Source organism: Hemitrygon akajei, chromosome 19, assembly GCF_048418815.1.
Source record: "Hemitrygon akajei chromosome 19, sHemAka1.3, whole genome shotgun sequence".
Lineage (NCBI taxonomy): Eukaryota > Metazoa > Chordata > Chondrichthyes > Myliobatiformes > Dasyatidae > Hemitrygon > Hemitrygon akajei.
The window spans coordinates 38664244-38686548 of NC_133142.1; the positions used below are offsets into that span (position 1 = coordinate 38664244).

At 41.3% G+C, this 22305-nt stretch overlaps 1 protein-coding gene across 9 annotated transcripts in view; it reads right to left on the reverse strand.

Moving 5' to 3' along the window:
• The window catches only part of LOC140741889 (contactin-4-like), a 2152419-nt gene that overhangs the window by 22577 nt on the left and 2107537 nt on the right, over nucleotides 1-22305 (reverse strand). The gene's annotated exons all lie outside the window — the stretch shown is intronic.

Sequence of the window (22305 nt, forward strand, 5' to 3'; positions counted from 1 at the left end):
GATCCTAAAACAATAAATGAAGATCAAAAACCTGGTTAACAGCCCTACATTAAGCACCCCAATAGAAAAAGCTATAAATAGGCACTTAAGGAGTGAATGTCAATGTGCGGGGGCCATGAATCAACAGTCAATGTTTCATAAACTGAACAGAACTCTAGGCATATAAGGAGTGGGAAATGAAGACATTTAGGATCAGTTAAAATAAAATGAATAAATTAAATGCATTTATTTTTTTTTCCATCTATCACCTTTTAGTTTGTCCTCCTTCACCTCCCTCCAGCTTTTTATTCTGGCATTTTCTCCCTTCCTTTGCAGTCCTGATGAATGGTCTCGGCCCAAAAGGTCAACTCATTCCCATTGATGCATTTCCACTGATGCTACCTGACCTGCTGAGTTCCTCCAACATCTTGTGTGTTGTTATGAATGGATAAAAATAGATCCAACCAGAAAAAAATCATTTTGTATTTATTCAGAAGTGTATTTATCCATAACTGCTGTCATTTTTTAATATTTAGGTTGCTTAAAACTATATTATACATGAATTTAACACAACAATTAGCTTACCATTGGGACCATTGCAAATGCATGAAATATCTCTGCCTAGCAATTCTTTCCACCATTTACCCACCCCACTTAACCATTGTATTCATCATCACCAAATCAGATTGATTACACTCCTCTTTTTCTGATGCTTTCTCCTCTTTGGAGCCCCTCATGTTCTACTCAGCCTGATTTCAAATCTCATTCTTTACTGTTCTCGTTTTTCTTCGACTGAGTATTCAGGATATCCATCTATCCCTCATAGTCACTTCTAAGGAACTTCCATTCTTGGGCAGTCTGAACCTGAATATGAGGTCCAGTGGCCTAACTCTTGTCTTTTTCTTTCATAACAATCTTTTCACCTGTCATCCTGCTCAATATTCTCTCACAAGTAGCTTTTCTATTCCATCATCTCAACTGTAGGCAGAGCATTCTCTATTCCCTTCCAAAGTCTTGGCTTTCTATGTTCATTTATGGAGTCAACACTTCCCATTTGTCTAGCCTTGATATTTTGACTCCTATTGGCTAACATTAAATTTGTTTTGCTGCAAATTTTGTACTGTTATAACAACCCTTATCCTTTTTCTGAACCACTAATCCAAATTGAAGTAAATTGTTTATAATACCTTCAACCCAATTGACCCTAAATAATGCCTCTGGCTTTGTATCTCTTTCACAAAGATTGCCAAATGTTCTGTTTTGTAACTCCAGCAATTAATCAAAAGAAAAACACAGAAGCTCCGGAGACGATGTACACTTTTTTAAACTTAGGTGTGCACACATGACATGGTGGCATAATGACATACGCCATTCACATACTTTTACATATAACTCGTAATGAGTTATTTAAACAAAGAATGCATAATCAAACACTATTTACAATATTGCTCAAATATTATTGAAATATCAAGTACACAACAGTCCTCCCTACTTAGCTATAAATTCCAAAACAATATAGAATGCATCTCAATTCAAATATGTAAGATATCACTCTCTGTTGTTTTGTTGAGTGCTATCGGGTTGCGTTGACTCATGATGACATTATAGATGCTGTAGTTATCCACAGGGTTTTCATGGCAAGATACGGAAGTAGATTGACAGGTCTTCTGCACAGATACTGCTGCTGCCCTGGTTGGGACCTGGTTTTTTTTTAATAAGTGGTTCTGACAGCTCTGGACACACTTCTCTAATAATCGATTCTGCTGTCCTGAACTGTATCATCTCAGGTTGACATCAGACATAATCACCATTGTGTAGGACAGTGGACTAGTTCTGTCCTTAATTTTTCCAAGAACCCACTTTTGATTACTTCCATAGGTCTTTTAACAGGGCTAGTTTGTCCAGGAATGAAATAGTAAACCTCCTTGTTTTAAGAGCCCCCTGTTCGTCTCAACTATTCATCCTACATATTCGATCGGAGAGTGGATTTGAGGAGATCCGAGCATGAGCACAAAGGACAACCCAGGAACAGTATAGCTGGTGAGCTGTTGGTTGTGGGGTGTTCTGCATTCCAATATGCAGGGAGGAAATTGGCGAGTTTCTGCTTCAGTGTCAGTGTAATGTGCTCTGGTGACATTGCTCACAGTACATTGAAGTGAATTGAATTTATTTCTTACATCCCTCACATACACGAGGAGTAAAAATCTTTGTTACGTCTCCATCTAAATGTGCAATGTGCAATCATAGTAATTTATAATAAATTATAATAACTTAGAATACACTCAAATCAGTGTGAGTTAATCAGTCTGATGGCCTGGTGGAAGAAGCTGTCCTGGAGCCTGTTGGCCCTGGATTTTATGCTGCAGTACAGTTTCCCGAATGGAAGCAGCTGGAATAGATTGTGGTTGGGGTGACACAGATCCCTAATGATCCTACGGGCCCTTTTTACACACCAGTCCTTGTAAATGTCCTGAATCATGGGAAGTTCATAACTACAGATGCGCTGGGCTGTTCACACCACTCTCTGCAGAGTCCTGCGATTAAGGGAGGTACAGTTCCCATTCCAAGCAGTGATGCAGCCAGTCAGGATGCTCTCAATTGTGCCCCTGTAGAAAGTTCATGGGATTGGGGGCCCATACCAAACTTCCTCAACTGTGAGGTGAAAGAGGTGCCGTTGTGCCTTTTTCACCACACAGCTGGTGTGTACAGTCCACGTGAGGTCCTTGGTGATGTGTATGCCGAGGAACTTAAAGCTGTTTACCTTCTCAATCCCAGATCCATTGATGTCAATAGGAGTTAGCCCGTCTCCATTCCTCCTGTAATCCACAGCCAGCTCCTTCGTTTGTGCAACATTGAGGGAGCGGTTGTGTCTTCAACAAATTTAATTAACAGATTAGAGCTGTGGATGGTGATACAGGGACTAAAGGAGGGGACTTAGTACACAGCCCTGAGGGGCTCCTGTATTGAGAATCAGAGGGGTGGAGGCGAGGGAGCCCACTATTACCACCTGCCGGTGATCTGACAGGAAGTCCAGGACCTAGTTGCACAAGGCAGGGTCAAGGCCGAAGTCTCTGAGCTTCCTGTCGAGCCTGGATGGAACTATGGTGTTGAATGCGGAACTGTAGTCCAAGAACAGCATTCTCACATAAGCATCCCTCTTCACCAGATACGTAAGGACGGGTGTGTAGAGCTCTGGCTATTGCATTGTCTGTCGATTGGTTGTGTCAGTAGGCAAATTGTAGGGGGTCCAGTCTGGGTGGTAACATTTTGCAGATGTAATCCTTGACCAGCCTCTCAAAGCATTTGCTTATTATTGAGGTGAACGCGGCAGACACCAGTTGTTCAGGCATGTTACCTTGGTCTTTTTTGGTACAGTGACAATGGTGGATAATTTGAAGCCGGAGGGTACTCTACACTGGGAGAGGGAGAGATTAAAAATGTCTGTAAACACACCTGCCAATTGTGCTGTGCACATCCTGATTACTCGCCCTGGGATGCTGTCCGGTCCCACAGACTTGTGACTGTCCACTCATTGGAAACATCTGCATACCTCAGCCTCAGAGATGACCAGGTTGCAGGTTGTAACGGTGGCTTTCCTCGGAGGTTCAGAGTTAGTGACATCGAACTGAGCGTAAAAGCAACTGAGCTCATCTGGGAGAGAGGCCGCGATGTTGGCGGCACCACTACGTTTGGCTTGGAAGTCTGCGATGGAATGCAGCCCGCCCCACATGTCACGTGTGCTATCTGTTGTGAATCTTGACTCAATTTTGTCCCTGTATTGTTGTTTCGCAGCCTTCATAGCTTTGCGAAGATCATAGCTGCTTTTCTTGAGCTTTAGCTGATAGCCAGAAATGTAAGCTCAATGTCGCACTGTAAGTGCTGCTCGCACGGAACTACTGACCCAGGGTTTCTGGTTTCGGAAGACCCTGACCGACTCCTGGGGGACAACATTGTCGAAGCATGTGACTCCATCAGTGAACTCGGAGACATCCTCATCATTCCAGTCAACGTCATCGAAGCAGTTGTGCAGCATGGAGGCTGATTGGTCGGACCAACAGTGGACGGTTTTAACTATGGCCGCCTTTTGTTTCAGCTTCTGCTGTACGTCAGCAAAAGCAGGATTGAAGAGTGATCTGATTTTCCAAAAGCTGGGTGAAGGAGAGCTTTGTAAGCATTGTGAAGGGAGTGTAGCAGTGGTCAAGTATGTTATCTCTCTGAGTGCTCACCTGGATGTGCTGACAAAACTTCGGAGAGACTTTCATCAGCGATGCTCGATTAAAGTCACTGGCGACGATGAAGGCAGCCTCTTGGTATGCGTGTTGATGGTCTCGTACAGCTCGCTGAGAGCCAGGTCGGTATCAGTCTGTGGTGGAATGTACACGCTGTGATGATAACAGCCCTGAACTCCCTGGGCAGCCAGTAGGGTCGGCACAGCAGCCCCAGGTATTCCAGGTCTGGGGAACAAAAGGATTTGAGAGCATGCACATTCTGGGGGTCGCACCAAGCATTGTTGACCATGAAGCATACCCCTCCTCCTTTACTCTTCCAAGTGAAGTTTTTCGACCTGTCCATCCGGAACAGGGAGAACCCAGAGGGCTCATTAGCATGATCCAATATCTCCTCTGTCAGCCAAATCTCCACGAAGCACAAAACGTTGCATTCCTTTGTTTCACACTGATAGGAGATTCTGGCTCTCAGTTCTCAAAGCTTGTTGTCCAGGAACTGAATGTTAGTCAGGAGTAGGCTAGGGAGTGGCGGCTGATTTGCACAAAGTCTCAGTCTCACCAGGACGCAGGCCCTTCTCCCTCCCTCATCCTTTAGATATTGGACAAACTTTTCCACCAAGCCGTTTGTAGCTTGATAGTATGGTGCGGGTGTAATAGGTCTCATTCCATTCATTTTCAGGAAATATTTAAACTGTTCCAAAACAAACTGTGGTCCATTGTCACTGACTAAGTGTTCTGGAATGCTAGTCCTTGAAAATAGGCATCTTAACACGTCAACAGTGTACAAGGTTGTAGTGGAGGGTATTTGGAACACCTCTGGCTACTTTGCATCTACTGCTACTAAGAAATTTGTGCCCATGAATGTCCAACAAATCCTTTTCCCGGGCAATGCAGGCCATTTCCAGGAACCCTAACATTCTGAACATATTGGCATTTCAAACAGTGCATGGCAAGCTGCTTGCTCGACTGATCGATCCCAGGCCACCAGACGAAGCTCTGAGCCACTTTGACCTTGCTTAGATAACCGGCTTGTAGCTCCTCCAACACTTTAGCTCTGAGTTTGGATAGTAAATCTCCAAAACCCCACGTAAGGCAACCCCATCAAGGCCAAGATCATCCCTACAATGGTAAAAATGAGGAACTAAAATTTTTGCTGTACGTTATAACCATTTAGGGTTGCCATGTAGCCAAGTCAGTGTGGGGTGTTTTCTGGTTTCCATATAGATTATCTGGGCTGTAATATGGAGGGGAGTGTCTTCATTTGCAAATTTTTCAGCTATTTCCTTTTCCAAGGGTAAGTGGGACAATCCATCAGCATATCCATGATTAGTTGTCCATTTGAATTTGATCTTGTAATTGTGTCCTCCAAGAAACTGGGCCTGCTGCTGTTAGTGGAACACCCTTCTCTTTATTGAAATGGACACTAGAGGCTGATAATCAGTAATGAGGGTAAACTCTCTCCCATGCAAGTACTAGTTAAAACATTTTACACCCCAAACTAGACTCAAGGCCTCTGTCAATCTGTGTATAATTTTTCAATATAAAGGTAAATGAACATGATACAAGGCTATGGGGCATTCTCTCCCATCATTCATAGCATGTGACATGACTGTACCTGTACCATAAGATGAGGTGTCACAAGCAAGCTTCATTGGATGATGTGGATCATAATGTGTGAGTACAGTCTTGACATCACTATTTCCTTTTCCTTTTTGAAAGCAACTTCACAAGGCTTTGCCATCTCTCCCAATCTGTTGTAATGAATTCAAGGAGTAGAGCACAGTAGCCAGATTTGGCAGGAGCCTTTTATAGTATTTGATAAATCCTAAAAAGGACCGCAATTGTGACATGTCCTTTGGCTTGGGGGCATTCACCACTGCTTGAATCTTCTCAGCACACTTGTGTAAACCTTGTGTATTACTGGTGTTGCCACTGTAAGTGATGCTTAGTTTAAATACATTGTGCTCTGAGCCCATAATCTTTTTTTTTAATTTTTTTAATTAGTTTTTCAAAACATTTTACAAAATTAAAAACCCCAAATCCCAATGAGGAGCATTAATACAGAGCAAGGTTAAGCATACAATAACAATATGCTACACAGGAAGAGAATTTAACAAAAAAGCACCTAAATTAAAGACAAGTGAGCTTAGTGTCCTCCCCAAACCCCACAACACAAGAAAAAAAACAACAATTCCAGACCAACCACCACACAGTATAGAGAGTATAAGTCCGGACAGTCAAACTCCCAGACTGTAAATACACTTAGCAACAGAGAATAATAATGCCTACTACCAGAAAAAAAGAAGGGAGCTGAAAGCAAGGGACTGAAAAGAAAAAAAAAAACCCTAGTCAAGAGGAAGGTTATGAAAGTACTCGATAAAAGGCCCCCAGATCTTATGGAACTTTAAATCCGAATTGAGAACTGAATAATGAATTTTTTCGAGATCCAAGCAGGCCATAATGTCGTTAAGCCATTGCGCATGAGTGGGCGGGGCAACATCTCTCCATCTAAGGAGGATCAAGCGTCTCGCCAGGAGAGAGGCAAAGGATAGTATTCGGCATTTGGTCGGACCCAGACATAAATCTGTCTCGCCCCAAAAACCGAACAGAGCAATTAAGGGGTTAGGTTCTAGGTGCTGATTCAGAATACCCGATAGTGTAGTGAAGACATCTTTCCAGAATTTCTCCAAGCTAGGACAGAGCCAGTACATATGGATGAGAGAGGCCATGCCCCTCTTGCATTTATCACAGAGCGGACTAATGCCAGGGTAGAATCGAGATAGTTTAGATTTAGACATATGGGCTCTATGAACAATCTTAAACTGTAAGAGACAATGGCGAGCACAAAGAGAGGTTGAGTTAACCGATTTGAGAACTGAGTCCCAGCTCTCCTCGGATAAGGAGATATTTAAATCCTGCTCCCAGGCCATTTTAATTTTATCCACAGGGGCCCGTCGTAAGGCTGCTAGTTTATCTTGGATAATTGAAATTAAACTTTTACCTAGTGGATTAATGGAGAGAAATAGGTCCATAGCATTTTTCGCAGGCATTTCAGGAAAGTTAGGAATTAAAGGAGCAGTAAAGTGTCGGATTTGGAGATATCTGAAAAAGTGAGCGTTAGGCAGGTTGAACTTAACAGAGAGCTGTTGAAAAGAAGCGAAGCGGTTATCATTGAAGAGATCTTCAAAATGTCTAATGCCCTTCCTGTACCAAACATGAAATGCTGAATCGAACGTGGTAGGTAAAAAAAGGTGATTATGTGCGACAGGGCTAGAAATGGAAAACCCCTGGAAACCATAGCATTTCCTGAACTGAGCCCATATACGCAAAGTGTGTCTAACCAGAGGATTAGCTATTGATCTGGGCAGACTGCTAGGGAGTGCAGAGCCAAGAAGTGCAGATATAGATAATTCTTTAGTGGAGCTCAACTCCATTGCCACCCAGTTAGGGCACTCAGGTTGACCGTGGAAGAAAGACCAGAAGGCAGCACAACGTATATTAGCTGCCCAGTAATATAAGCGAAAGTTAGGTAAAGCCATGCCACCCTCTTTTTTAGATTTTTGGAGGTGGATTTTATTAATTCTAGAGTGCTTATTCTGCCACAGATATGACAAAATAATAGAGACTAAGGAATCAAAAAAAGATTTAGGAATAAAAATTGGGATAGATTGAAATAAGTATAAGAATTTGGGGAGAACATACATTTTGACGACATTGATACGACCTACCAAGGACATAGGTAGAGGTGACCATTGTACCAGACTCTGTTTTGCAGCATATGAAAGGTTGACAAAGTTTTCACGAAAGAGATCTTTAAACTTCCTTGTGACTGTAATTCCAAGATAAGTAAATTGATTATGGACTACTTTAAAAGGGAGATCTCGAAATATTAGTTCTTGTGCTTCTTTATTAATTGGGAAAAGTTCACTCTTGTGTAAGTTGAGTTTATAGCCAGAGATCTGGCTAAACTGGTCAAGAAGTGAAAACATTAGAGGTAAGGATGTAGACGGATATGAGAGAAAGAGTAGTAAGTCATCAGCATAGAGAGAGACTTTATGTTCAACACCCCCTCTCCAAATCCCGGTCAGTTCAGGACATTTTTGAAATGCTATCGCCAGAGGTTCTATAGCCAAATCAAAGAGAAAGGGACTTGAGGGGCATCCCTGACGGGTGCCACGTTTGAGATTGAATACTTGGGATTTCTGAAAGTTAGTTAGAACAGAAGCAGTAGGACACAGGTACAGCAATTGGATCCAAGAGATGAAACTTTGGCCAAGGTCAAATTTTTCTAAGACTGCAAAAAGGTAGTTCCACTCTATACGATCAAATGCTTTCTCCGCATCAAGGGAGATAACACATTCTGGAGTCCCAGTTGGAACTGAGTATAAAATATTAAATAGACGCCGAATGTTAAAAAAAGGGAGACGGTTTTTAATAAAGCCTGTTTGGTCATCAGAGATAATGGAGGGAATAATGGTTTCTAATCTATGAGCCAACACTTTAGCTAAGATCTTTACATCAGCAGAGAGATCGGCCTGTACGAGGAACACTCTGTTGGGTCTTTGCCCTTTTTTAAAAGAAGAATAATAGATGCCTCATTGAAAGAGGGTGGCAATTTGCCGTAGTTAAACGAATCAGATAATACTGAAAGTAACTGAGGAGAAAGAAGTGAGGAGAATGATTTATAAAATTCTACAGGGAACCCATCAGGTCCAGGAGATTTCCTTGAGGACAGTGCAGAAATTGCAAAAGATATTTCTTCTAGTGATATAGGCACATTAAGTTTGGCTTTGAAATCAGATGAAAGTGAGGGGATATTCAGATTCTGTAAAAATTGATCCACAGAGATATTGTCATTCAGGGATTCAGAGGAATAAAGCCGAGAATAAAAATTTTTAAATGCGTCATTAATTTCTAAATGATCCGATGTAAAGTCTCCGTTCTCCTTCCGGATCTTTGTAATATGTTGTTTGGCTTTAGAACGCCTCAGCTGATTGGCTAGGAATTTACCGGACTTATCCCCATGAATGTAAAAGCGGCTCTTGCTTTCGAGAAGTTGGCGTTCGACAGGTTGAGTGGACAGAAGGTTAAATTTAGTTTGGAGTTCAACGCGCTTCTTGTATAATTCAGGGTTCTTAGTTTGGGCATATAATTGATCCACATCTTTAATCTGGTTAATGAGGTCTGCTCGATCTGCACGGGATCTTCTATTGAGATTTGCTGTGTAAGAGATTATTTGACCCCTCAAATATGCTTTCATGGCATCCCAAACAATCTGGGATGGCACTTCAGGTGATCTATTAGTGTTATAATAGAAGGTTATCTGGTCTTTAATAAATTTTACGAAATCATCATCCGATAATAAAGTTGAATCGAACCGCCAGTGTTTGTTCCTCTGAGGGAGACCGGGAAAGTTCAGAGAGAGGGTAATTGGGACATGGTCAGAAATCAGTATACTCTGATAGTCACCAAGTGTGGGCAAATGGGATAAGTTGGTTATCGAGTAGGAAATAGTCAATTCTAGTGAAGATATGGTGAACATGTGAGAAAAAGGAATAATCTCTCTCCGTAGGATGGAGGAAACGCCATATATCAGAGATACCAAAATTAGAGAGAAACGACTGAATAGCTAAGGCAGATTTGGTAGGTGATCTGGTAACAGAGGACGATCGGTCCAGTTTAGGATCCAACCAACAGTTAAAGTCACCACCCAATATAAGAGAGTATGAGTTTAAGTCTGGTAGTGAGGAAAAAAACCGTTCAAAAAAGTTAACATAATCAAAGTTGGGGGCATACAGGTTTGCTAGTGCAACTTTAGTGTTATATAGTTTACCAGAAACAATAATAAAACGGCCATTTGTGTCCGATATTTTGTTATGGAGTTCAAAAGGAATATTTGAGTTAATAAGAATGGAGACTCCCCTAGCTTTAGCGGCAAAGGATGAGTGAAAATGCTGACCCGCCCACTTGGACAGAAGCCGGGAGTTATCGAAACAACGAATATGAGTTTCTTGGAGGAAAGCAATGTCAGCTTTGAGTTGTTTAATATGTGCGAATACCTTCCTCCTTTTAACAGGGTGATTCAGTCCCTTTACATTCCAGCTCACAAATTTAAGTGCACTGGCCATTATCAATTACTAATGCATAAAAGGCAGCAGGCATATAAAAAATCAAGTGGTACAATAGCAGTCTGGGAGCAGAGATGTAAACATAGATTCGTAAGGTCAAAATATAAACATGTCCTAAACAATAAAGAAATGTTGGAACTGGAAAATCCACCCCATCCACACAACCCAAAACTAGACGGCTACCAAAACAAGTAGCTAGCTCTACCAGAAAAATTAACCCAAATACAACTTTCAGATCTGTGTCATTGACAGCAGTTCCGTATAAATGCTATAACAAACAGTAACTAGTTTATGCACTAGAAAACATAACTACAGATTAGAACACCTTCTGCCGAGATATACAACTTAATACAGAGCGAATCGGAAGAAAACCAAAACTAACCTACCCGCGAAATATTATAGAAGAATAAAGTAAGAGAAAGGGAAGAAAAAGGTAAGAAGGAAGAAGAAAAAAAAGAGGAAGGGGAAAATTATAAATTCAAGACGAGTATTTATCAACTGTTTACCGAGAAGGGAGAAAAAAACATTCATAGAATGGAAAAAAAAGGGGATGAAGAAAAGAAAAAGATAAAATAAATAAGTATTTAAAACAGAGGAAAAATAAATCAGCAGTTGAACTGTGAATCGACAAACAGGGAGGCCTTCACTAAAGACTTCAAATCTCCAAAACAGGTTAGATTTAGTTGTAGAACTCTGTAGGTAAAGTTATACAGAGGTAAAAATAGATTACACACACACCAAATCCCGGGAGAGATTGTCAACAGCCTTTAGAGTTTCAGTGAATAATGTCTGAGTGATTCAAGTGAATTCCGAGTCCAGAGAAAGTAATTTTACTACGAGGAGTACTTATCCACCATTTTAGGAGGTCTGATCAGATTCCGAAGATGACTGGATAGCCGGAAGACTTGCCACAAATGCTTCAGCTTCCCTCGCTGATTTGAACCACTTGAATTCCCTGGTATTAAACTTGATTCTTAGGTCAGCAAGATTACGAAAGGAAGGTTTGAAACCACGATCAAAAAGCACTTTCATTACGCCTTTATACTCAGCGCGCATCTTTAAGGTCTGGGGTGCAAAATCTTCCACAAAGCGAATGGTTGTATCCTGGAAAGAAAAAGAGCCTCTGCGACGTGCCTCCACAATCAGACTGTGTTTTACCTGGTATTGATGGAAACACAAGATTACTGGTCGTGGACGGGATCCCAGAATTCCGGGAGAGACATAGACTCTGTGTGCCCGTTCCAGCTCGGGCGGGTTTGGAAGCAGATCCTTCCCGAATATCTCACAGAGAAACTCGGCGAAAAACTTCACGGTTGGTCCCTTTTCAGTTGCCTCTGGTAATCCCAGAATTCTGATGTTGCAGCGTCTGCTGCGATTTTCGAGCTCCACCATTTTGGAAAGAAGTTTATTAGATTTTTCCTCTAAGCTGGAACAGAGAGTCTCCAAGTATCGAACCTGACTTTCTAAAGCTTCAGAAGTCGAATCGATGCGAGATAAGTGTTCAGCATGTTTGTCCACTTTATCGTTGATCCGATCCAGTTTCTCTTCTAACTGTTTGAAAGCGGTTTTAATTTGCTTTAAGATTTCGTCTCGGAGATTTTTAAGCGCCTCCATTGTCACGTCCGACGAGGTCGTAGTTTCTTTTCTCCCGGATTTAGAACTCTTGCTAGACATTGTAGGTTAGATATATTCACAGGCAAGTAAGAGATACCAAAATAATTCCTAACTAAGCTTTATAAAATGGAGACATTTAGTGCAAAGGTAGCGACAGTAACGGAACAAAAGTTCGGAGCAGCTAAGCGATCGCCATCTTACCGGAAGTAGCCCATAATCTTCTAATCTTTTTAACAGGTCTTGACATTTTGGAGATGTCCCTTGTCATCCTTATTGGTAACAATGATGTCATTCAAGTAATACTGGGTGCCTAGACAACCTTGAAGCATCTGCCAGAGTGCAGGTGCAGATGCTACTCAAAAAATAAGCCTATTATAGTGATAAAATTCTTCGTGAGTGTTTATGAAGAGAAGCACTTCGGACTCCTCTTCCATCTCCATCACCATGCTCTTTGTATGTGTCCTACTTTGTTGCATTTTCTGCAAGTATTGCCTTTAACCCTATATTGGTCTGGTGTATGTGAACCCCTGTCACAATGGTAACACAATTTGTCACCAGGCTGGTTTTTGTTTAGACACTGCAATTTTTGTTCACATCACTTTCATTCCTGACTGAAACTCAATTGTGTCTCAGTCTGCTTTTTCCATTGATACAACAATTTTAACTGTTGTTTTAAATAGGAGTTTGGCTTCAGTTCAGAGCTGTTTTTGAATGCTTTCTTGTAAGATTCCACAAATTAAACTATCTCTCAGCGCATCATTGAGCCCATCATTGAACTGACAATTCTCAGATAATCTCTCCAGTTCAGTCATGTACGCTGAAATGGACCCCCCCCCCCCCTTCCTTTTGTTTTCACTTATGAAACCTAAAGCATTCTGCAGTCAACAATGGTTCCTGTTCTGAAAGTTCCTGCATTACTTTTACAATATCAGCAAATCTCATTTTGGCTGGTTTGGCTGGAGCAGTCAAACTTCTGAGCAAACTGTATGCCCTTAAACTCAAATATACCCAGCAAAATTGGTACTTGTTTCTCATTGGCTATTTCATTTGCTTCAAAATACTGCTCAGATTGTTCAGTATACATCAACCAGTTATCTGTTGTGCGATGGAACATGTCTATCTTTTCGATACTGCCAGCCATTTCTACTTCTTCAAAAAAAATTATTATCACGCAGTACTCACTGTTTATGAACCCGTGAATTTTGTCCGTTTTCTGCCTTTTTAAAGATTCAAACATTTCACTGCACTTTCAAAGAAGAAAAATGTGCTGTGTTTTTTTGTAACTCAATTGTTTCTCTTGCTCTCGTGTGAAGAAGGAACATGCAATACTTCAACAGGTGGGTGGTGATCCTCTGTTCATTTTAAAACTTAGTTGTCGCCACAGTTACGTTTTGTTATTCCAGAAATTAATTGAGAGAAAAACATGGACGCCTGGGAGAATGTGTATGCTTGATTTTTACTTTAGTGAGGCATGCGCGAATGACATAGTAGTGTAATGATGTATGCCATTCAGATACTTTTACAACCTGTAATTATTTAAGCAAAGAATTAATAATGAAACAATATTTTACAATATTACTCAATTATTAAATACACAACACCAACATCTGTAACCATTATATCACTTGGCTCCATCTCTTCTAAAACCTTCACATGTATGATCAGCTTGTTGCCCATTCTTTGAAAACACTGGTGATCTCTCACCAAATACATTAATCACCTTCTCACTTCACTCATCAACTTACAAACATTCAGAAAAGTATATTAGGAGTTGATGAGGAATTCATACTCTGTTTGACAAGAAGACAAGGGTTTCAACAGCAGCAGTAGACTCTTATGTAATTGATACATGAAGTATGTCAACTCGACTGCAGATCAAAATAAATGATGATATTTGGTGTCCTGAAGGAGCAGAATACCAGCAGAACACCAGAAATGTTACATTGGAAGTTCCTCAATGTCCTAATCCAAAGAAGTGCAGCAAATGAGGAAGTTCCTAGAACAGAATATATTTTGTTGTTTCTAATTGACAAATTTCAAATTATCTCTAAAATAAAAACAGAATTCATGGAAAGACTCAATAAGTTAGGCAGCATCTGTGGAAAGAACTATTTCAGTGTTATTGTTTCAGGTTAAGACTTTTCTTCAGTTATGATGAACATTCTTCAACCTGAAATATTAACTCAGTTTTGCCAAAAGGTCTTCAACCTGAGGCCTTGACTCTGTTTCTCCATCTGATGTGTTGCTTCACATCCTGAGTTCCCTCTAATTACTGTTCATATTTCAGATTTTCACCACCAGAAGTTATTTGATTTTCATTGACAATATCTCTTATTTGTCAGGCCCATCCACTGACTGCCATGACCAGAATTCTGTTCCAGGCCTGTTGACAAACCTGCTGTTAACTCCCACAGCTCCCCACTCTCATGTTTGCCCGAGAACTCATGATAAAACTATCACGGATAAAGTCCGTCATGTCATGATGGGAGACCTTCATTTCAGTACAAAAAGTTTTATTTCATAGATTCCTTTACAGATAAACATGAAAGGTTTTTTTTTAAAAAACTGGAAATGGAATGGGTAACTTTAAAACAGGAACTAAATTCCATTTGAATACTCCAGTTCATATACTATGCAAGCTTTGGGCAAAGACTGTCAGTTGATCTACAATATTACACTGCTCTAATGGTGAACTAGTGCAAGACAGATGTTGCTTGCACAAAATATAAATCCAAAATGATTTGGGATGTTGTTAGTGACGAAAGAAATCAAAGGCATTGGTAGAGATCCGAATAAATAAAATGGGAGAGGGAATTGCTGAAATGTTATGCAATGTAATTCTGGTTTAAAATTCTGCACAGTTCACTGACACAGCATATTGCATGGATCCAATTGAACTGGAAGCATTTTCTTTTTTTCCTGTTGTATGAATTTTCAGAATTTAGACATCATTGAGTTCTTGGGAAGTTGATGAGGATTTTAAATTGATGAGGAAAATTAAAGAGGATTTTTAGGACACGATGTATGGGGTTTCCTACAGAAAGCACTCCCTGAAGAGCATTTGCAAATGTCATTTTATTTTCTGATGAATTAATGTTAATTGCATAGGGCATCCACATTTCTCCACCTTTAAACTTTGCTTTGAGACTCAGAACCCGCACATTTAGTATTTGAAGAAGCTTCATCCCCTGATGATCAAGGGGATCAAGCAACCCAGCTGAATTAAAATGGCTCTAATATGCTTTAATCTAATAAATGGCCATTATCCTCTAAATTACATTTGTGACAAGAGGGATGCAGTCCTGTCTCATTGCAACAGAAGAATCAGAAGGAAATTTTGATGCACTGTCAACAGTAACAACCTGAATCAATTTTACTTATTCCATATGTTCCTCATTCTTGTATTCCAGCAGATCACCAGAACAGGTTCCTTTTTTGTCCATAGTATCAAACAAGGCGGATGAACTTAACAGCATGGACCAATACGTGGAAATGTGATGTTGTGGCCATTACAGAGACTTGGCTGTCTCTGGAGCAGGAATGGCTGCTAAGTGTGCCAGGCTTTAGATGTTTCAAAAAGAACAGAGAATGAGGCAATGAGATGGGGGTGTGGCATTGCTAATTAGGGATATTGTCGCAGCAGCAGAAAAGGAGGAAGTCATGGAGGGATGGTTTACTTAGTCAGTGTGGGTGGAAGTCAGAAACAGGAAAGGGGCAATAACTCTACTGTATGTCTTTTATAGGCCCCCTCCAATAGTAACAGGGATATCAAGGAGCAGATAGGGAGGAAGATTCTGGAAAAGTGCAATAATATTAAGGTTATTGTGATGGGAGATTTTAACTTTCCTAATATTGATTGGCATCCCTTTAGCGCAACGGGTTCAGATTGGGTGGAGTTTGTTAGGGTGTGTTCAAGAAGGTTTCCTGACGCAATATGTAGACAAGCTAACTAGAGGAGAGGCTGTACTTGATCTGGTATTGGGAAATTAACCTGGTCAGGTGTCAGATCGCTTAGTGAGAGAGCTTTTTGGAGGTAGTGACCACAACTCTATCTCCTTCACGATAGCACTGGAGAGGGATAGGAGCAGACAATTTGGGAAAACATTTAATTGCGGTAGGGGCAAATATGATGCTATTAGGCAGGAACTTGGGAGCATAAATTGTGAGCAGATATTCTCAAGGAAACGCACAGCAGAAATGTGGCAAATGTTCAGGGCACATTTGCATGGAGCTCTGTATAGGTATGTTCCACTGAGGCAAGGAAAGGATGGTAGGTTTAAAGAACCATGGTGTACAAAGTATGTAGAAAATCTAGTTAAGAAGAAAAGAAAACTTACAAAAGGTTCAAGAAACTAGGTACTGTTAGAACTCTAGAAAACTACAAGGCTGCTAAGAAGGAGCTTAAGAATGGAATTAAGAGACCCAGAAGGGGCCAAGTGAAGCAGGATTAAGGAAAATACCAAGGCATTCTACAAGCATGTGAAGAGCAAGAGGGATGAGCTGTGTGAGACTAGGACCAACCAGGTGCAATAGTGGAAACGTGTGCATGGAGTCGGAGGAGGTAGCTGAGGTACTTAAGAATACTTTGCTTCAGTATTCACCAGGGAAAAAGACCTTGGCAATTGGGATGACTTACAGCAGACTGAAATGCTTGAGCATACAGGCGTTAAGACAGAGGTTGTGCTGGAACGTTTGAAAAGCGTCAAGTTAGATAAGTCACTAGGACTGGATGAGATATACCACAGGCTACTATGGGAAGTGAGGGAGGAGATTTATGAGCTTCCTGCAATGATCTTTGCATCATCAATAGGGATGGGAGAAGTACCGGAGGATTGGAGGGTTGCAAATGTTGTTCCCTTGTTCAAGAAAGGGAGTAGATAGATAGATAGATAGATAGATACTTTATTCATCCCCATGGGGAAATTCAACTTTTTTCCAATGTCCCATACACTTGTTGTAGCAAAAACTCATTACATACAATACTTAACTCAGTAATAATATGATATGCATCTAAATCACTAACTCAAAAAGCATTAATAATAGCTTTAAAAAAAAGTTCTTAAGTCCTGGCAGTTGAATTGTAAAGCCTAATGGCATTGGGGAGTATTGACCTCTTCATCCTGTCTGAGGAGCATTGCATCGACAGTAACCTGTCGCTGAAACTGCTTCTCTGTCTCTGGATGGTGCTATGTAGAGGATGTTCAGGGTTTTCCATAATTGACCGTAGCCTACTCAGCGCCCTTCGCTCAGCTACCGATGTTAAACTCTCCAGTACTTTGCCCACGACAGAGCCCGCCTTCCTTATCAGCTTATTAAGACGTGAGGCGTCCTTCTTCTTAATGCTTCCTCCCCAACACGCCACCACAAAGAAGAGGGCGCTCTCAACAACTGACCTATAGAACATCTTCAGCATCTCACTGCAGACCTGTCATCAGCAAACTTACTAACCCACCCTTCTACTTCTAACCCAGGAAATTATAGACCAGTGAGTCTAAATTCAGTGGTGGGCAAGTTGTTGGAGAAGATCCTGAGAGGCAGGATTTATGAGCATTTGGAGAGACATAATCTGATTAGGGATGGTTAGCACAGCTTTGTCAAGGACATGTTGTGCCTTACGAGCCTGATTGAATTCTTTGAGGATGTAACAAAACACATTGATGAAAGTAGAGCAGTAGATGTAGTGTAAATGGATTTCAATAAAGCTCTTGATAAGATTCCCCATGCAAGGCTCCTTCAGAAAGTAAGGAGACATGGGATCCAAGGAGACCTTGCTTGTGGATCCAGAATTGGCTTTCCCATAGAAGGCAAAGGATGGTTGTAGATGGTTTATATTCTGCATGGAGGTCAGTGACCAGTGGTGTTCTGCAGGGACCTGTTCTGGGACCCCTCCTCTTTGTGATTTTTATAAATGACATGGATGAAGAAGTAGAAGGGTGGGTTAGTAAGTTTGCTGATGACAGGTAAGTTTTTCACACAGAGTGATGGGTGTGTGGAATGCACTGCCAGTGGCAGTGGTGGAAACAGATACAATAGGGTCTTTTAAGATGTTTCAGAGACGATATGGAGGGAGGCAAAAGAGGTGGGGGTGTGGTACTGTTGATCAGAGATAGTGTCACGGCTGCAGAAAAGGAGGAAGTCATGGAGGGGTTGTCTACGGAGTCCCTGTGGGTGAAAGTTAGGAATAGGAAGGGGTCAATAACTCTCCTGGGTGTTTTTTATAGACCACCCAATAGTAACAGGGACATCAAGGAGCAGATAGGGAGACAGATGCTGGAAAGAAGTAATAATAACAGGATTGTGGTGGGAGATTTTAATTTCCCAAATATTGATTGGCATCTCCCTAGAGTGAGGGGGTTTAGGTGGGGTGGAGTTTGTTGGGTGTGTTCAGGAAGGTTTCCTGACACAATATGTAGATAAGCCTACAAGAGGAGAGGCTGAACTTGATCTGGTTAAATTAACCTGTTCAGGTGTCAGATCTCTCAGTGAGAGAGCATTTTGGAAATAGCGATCACAATTCTATCTCCTTTACCATAGCATTTGAAAGGGATAGGAACAGACAAGTTAGGGAAACATTTAATTGGAATAAGGGGAACTATGAGGCTATCAGGCAGGAACTTGGAAGCATAAATTAAAAACAGATGTTCTCAGGGAAACGTACGGAAGAAGTGTGGCAAATGTTCAGGGGACATTTGCGTGGGGTTTTGAGTAGGTATGTTCCAATGAGACATGGAAAGGATGGTAGGGTACAAGATCTGTGGTGTACAAAGCCTGTTGTAAATCTAGTCAACAAGAAAAGGAGAATTTATGAAAGGTTCAAAAAACTAGGTAATGATATGAATCTAGAAGATCAAAGGCTAGCAGGAAGGAGTTTAAGAATGGAATTATGAGAGCCAGAAGGGGCCATGAGAAGGCCTTGGTGGACTGGATTGAGGAAAACCTCAAGGCAGTGTACAAGTATGTGAAGAGCAAGAGGATAAGATGTGAGAGAATAGGACCAATCAAGTGTGACAATGGAAAAGTGTGTATGGAACTGGAGGAAATAGTGGAGGTACTTAATGAATACTTTGCTTCAGTATTCACTACGGAAAAGGATCTTGGCAACTGTGGGGTTGACTTGCAGTGGACTGAAAAGCTTGAGAATGTAGACATTAAGAAAGAGGATGTGCCAAAGCTTTTGGAGAGCATCAAGTTGGATAAGTCACTGGGACCAGACTGGATGTACCCAAGGCTTCTGTGGAAAGTGAGGGAGGAGATTGCTGAGGCTCCTGCAATGATCTTTGCATCATCAATGAGGACGGGAGAGGCTCCAGAGGATTGGAGGGTTTTTGATGTTGTTCCCTTATTCAAGAAAGGGAGTAGGGATAGTCCAGGAAATTATAGGCCAGTGAGTCTTACTTCAGTGGTTGGTAAGTTGATGCAGAAGATCCTGAGAGGCAGGATTTATGAATGTTTGGAGAGGCATAATATGATTAGGAATAGTCAGCATGGCTTTGTCAAAGGCAGGTCATGCCTTATGAGCCTGAATGAATTTTTTGAGGATGTGACTAACTACATTGATGAAGGTAGAGCCATAGATGTAGTGTATATGGATTTCAGCAAGGCATTTGATAAGGTACCCCATGCAAGGCTTATTGGGGAAGTAAGGAGACATGGGATCCAAGGGGACATTGCTTTGTGGATCCAGAACTGACTTGCCTACAGAAGGCAAAGAGAAGTTGTAGATGGGTCATATTCTGCATGGAGGTCGGTGACCAGTGGTGTGCCTCAGGGATCTGTTCTGGGACCCCTACTCTTTGTGATCTTTATAAATGACCTGGATGAGGAAGTGGAGGGGTGGGTTAGTAAATTTGTTGATGACACAAAAGTTGGATGTGTTGTGGATAGTGTGGAGAGCTGTCAAATGTTACAAAGGGACATTGATAGGATACAAAATTGGGCTGAGAAGTGGCAGATGGAGTTCAACCCAGATAAGTGTGAGGTGGTTCATTTTGGTAGGTCAAATATGATGGCAGAATATAATATTAATGATAAGACTCTTGACAGTGTGGAGGATCAGAGGAACCTTGGGGTCCGAGTCCATAGGACACTCAAAGCTGCTGTGCAGGTTGACTCTGTGGTTAAGAAGGCATATGGATCATTGGCCTTAATCAATTGTGGGATTGAGTTTAAGAGCTGAGAGGTAGTATTGTAGCTATATAGGACCCTGGTCAACCCCACTTGGAGTACTCTGATCAATTCTGGTCGCCTCACTATAGGAAGGATGTGGAAACCATAGAAAGGGTGCAGAGGAGATTTAAAAGGATGTTGTCTGGATTGGGTGCATGCCTTATGAGAATAGGTTGAGTGAACTTGGCTTTTTCTGGTTGGAGCGATGGAGGATGAGAGGTGACTTGATAGAGGTGTACAAGATTATGAGAGGCATTGATCATGTGGATAGTCAGAGGCTTTTTCCCAGGGCTGAAATGGTTAGCGTGAGCGGGCATAGTTTTAAGGTGCTTGGAAGCAGGTACAGAGGAGATGTCAGGGGTAAGTATTTTTACACAGAGTGGTGAGTGTGTGGAATGGGCTGCCGGTGGCAGAAGTGGAGGCAGAAACGATAGGGTCTTATAAGAGACACCTGGATGGCTACATGGAGCTTGGAAGAATAGAGAGCTATGCGTAAACCCTAGGTAGTTCTAAGGTAGGGACAGGTTTGGCACAGCTGTGTGGGCCAAAGGGCCTGTATGGTGCTGTATGTTTTCTGTTTCTAAAAGCCTCTTAGTTACATGGAGCTTAGTAAAATAGAGGGCTATACGCCTGGGAAATTCTAGGCAGTTTCTAAAGCTGGTTACATGATCAGCACAACACTGTATGCCAAAGGGCCTGTAATGTGCTGTAAATTTCTTTGTTCTATGATCTATGTTATTCTAATTTTTGAACTTGGCTTTTTATCAAACTATGAATGTAAAACAACATGTAAATCAACATTCTTTAAGCTATATGTAAATTTTGTTTATTTTCCTCTTGCCATTAAGATGATGTTTCTTCTGTCCTAAGCCAGCATGTGAAACACATTTAGACTGTCAGCGATTTGAGGTTTCGCAATGTTAGATTGTCAGAGCAATATAGGCAATAATCCATTCACCTTTCTGAGAGAAAGCTTCATAATTGCATGGCAACCAAGCAAACAAACTTTTATGATAAAAGTTTCTTGGAACCAGTTAGATAGCTGTATCATATAGCCTACTGTATAATATGGGACTATTTTATGTTGTAACACATTATTGACCATGCGCTATTGGGTGTGTATTAATCTGTATATGTGTTCAGTTCGGTTTTTGTTAGTAAAGAACCCTGCTAACATAGCTCCAGTCTCTGGTGTTTTAATTAATGATATTTTTGTGCAAACAGCCACATACACAACAAATTGGAAATAATAATGAACCTGCATCATATTGGAACACCATGTTTTAATTGATAACGGCACTCAGAAGAGGTTGACTGAGGCCGTGAGTCTAGAAAAGAAGTGGGAGTTCAGCCGGAGTCAGGAACGTTGGGAGACCAAAAGGCACAGTCAGAGCCGCGGTGCGTCCAGGCGAGACCAGCTGGTGCTGACCTCGGGCTGAGGGTCCGTCTGCCCCAGAAGAGAGGAAAAAAGGTGCGACATACGCATCTAGCCAGAGTACGCTCGCGACGCTAGCCGAAAAAAGGTCACGTGAGTCAAAAAGAAAACAAGGGGCCAGGGCTAAATTAACAAGGGACTGAGGCTAAATTCACATAAGAAGGATGGCATTAATTGGAACCGTTGCAGCATTTGATAGTGGCATTGAAGACTGGGCAACTTGTATCAAAAGAATAGAGTTATATTGTGATGCTAACAGTGTTAATGAAGGAAAGAAAGTCAACATTTTATTTAGTGTAATGGGCGCAAAAACATACGGCCTGCTACGGAGCTTGTTAACCCCTGAAAAGCCAGCTGACAAAATGTTCAAGCAAATAGTAGACACTTTCCAACAGCATTTAAACCCCAAACCACTGGTCAATGCTGAAAGATTTAAATTTTACAATCGGAATCAGAGCAAAGATGAAAGCATTTCTGAATATTGTGCTGAATTGCACAAATTTGGAGCGGGTCTATCATATGCATTGAGGGACAGGTTAGTGTGTGGCCTGTACTGTGAAACCACACTGAAGAAGCTCCTGTGTGAAAACAACCTTACATTTGAGAAAGCGCTAAACATCTCAATATCATTAGAAACAGCCGAGGATGTGTTTCAGAGATGCAACAAAATCTGGAATATGCTACGAATAAAATGTCACCGAGCAGAAATGAAGGAAAGAAATGCTACTGTTGTGGGAATATGTCACATGACCCTGAG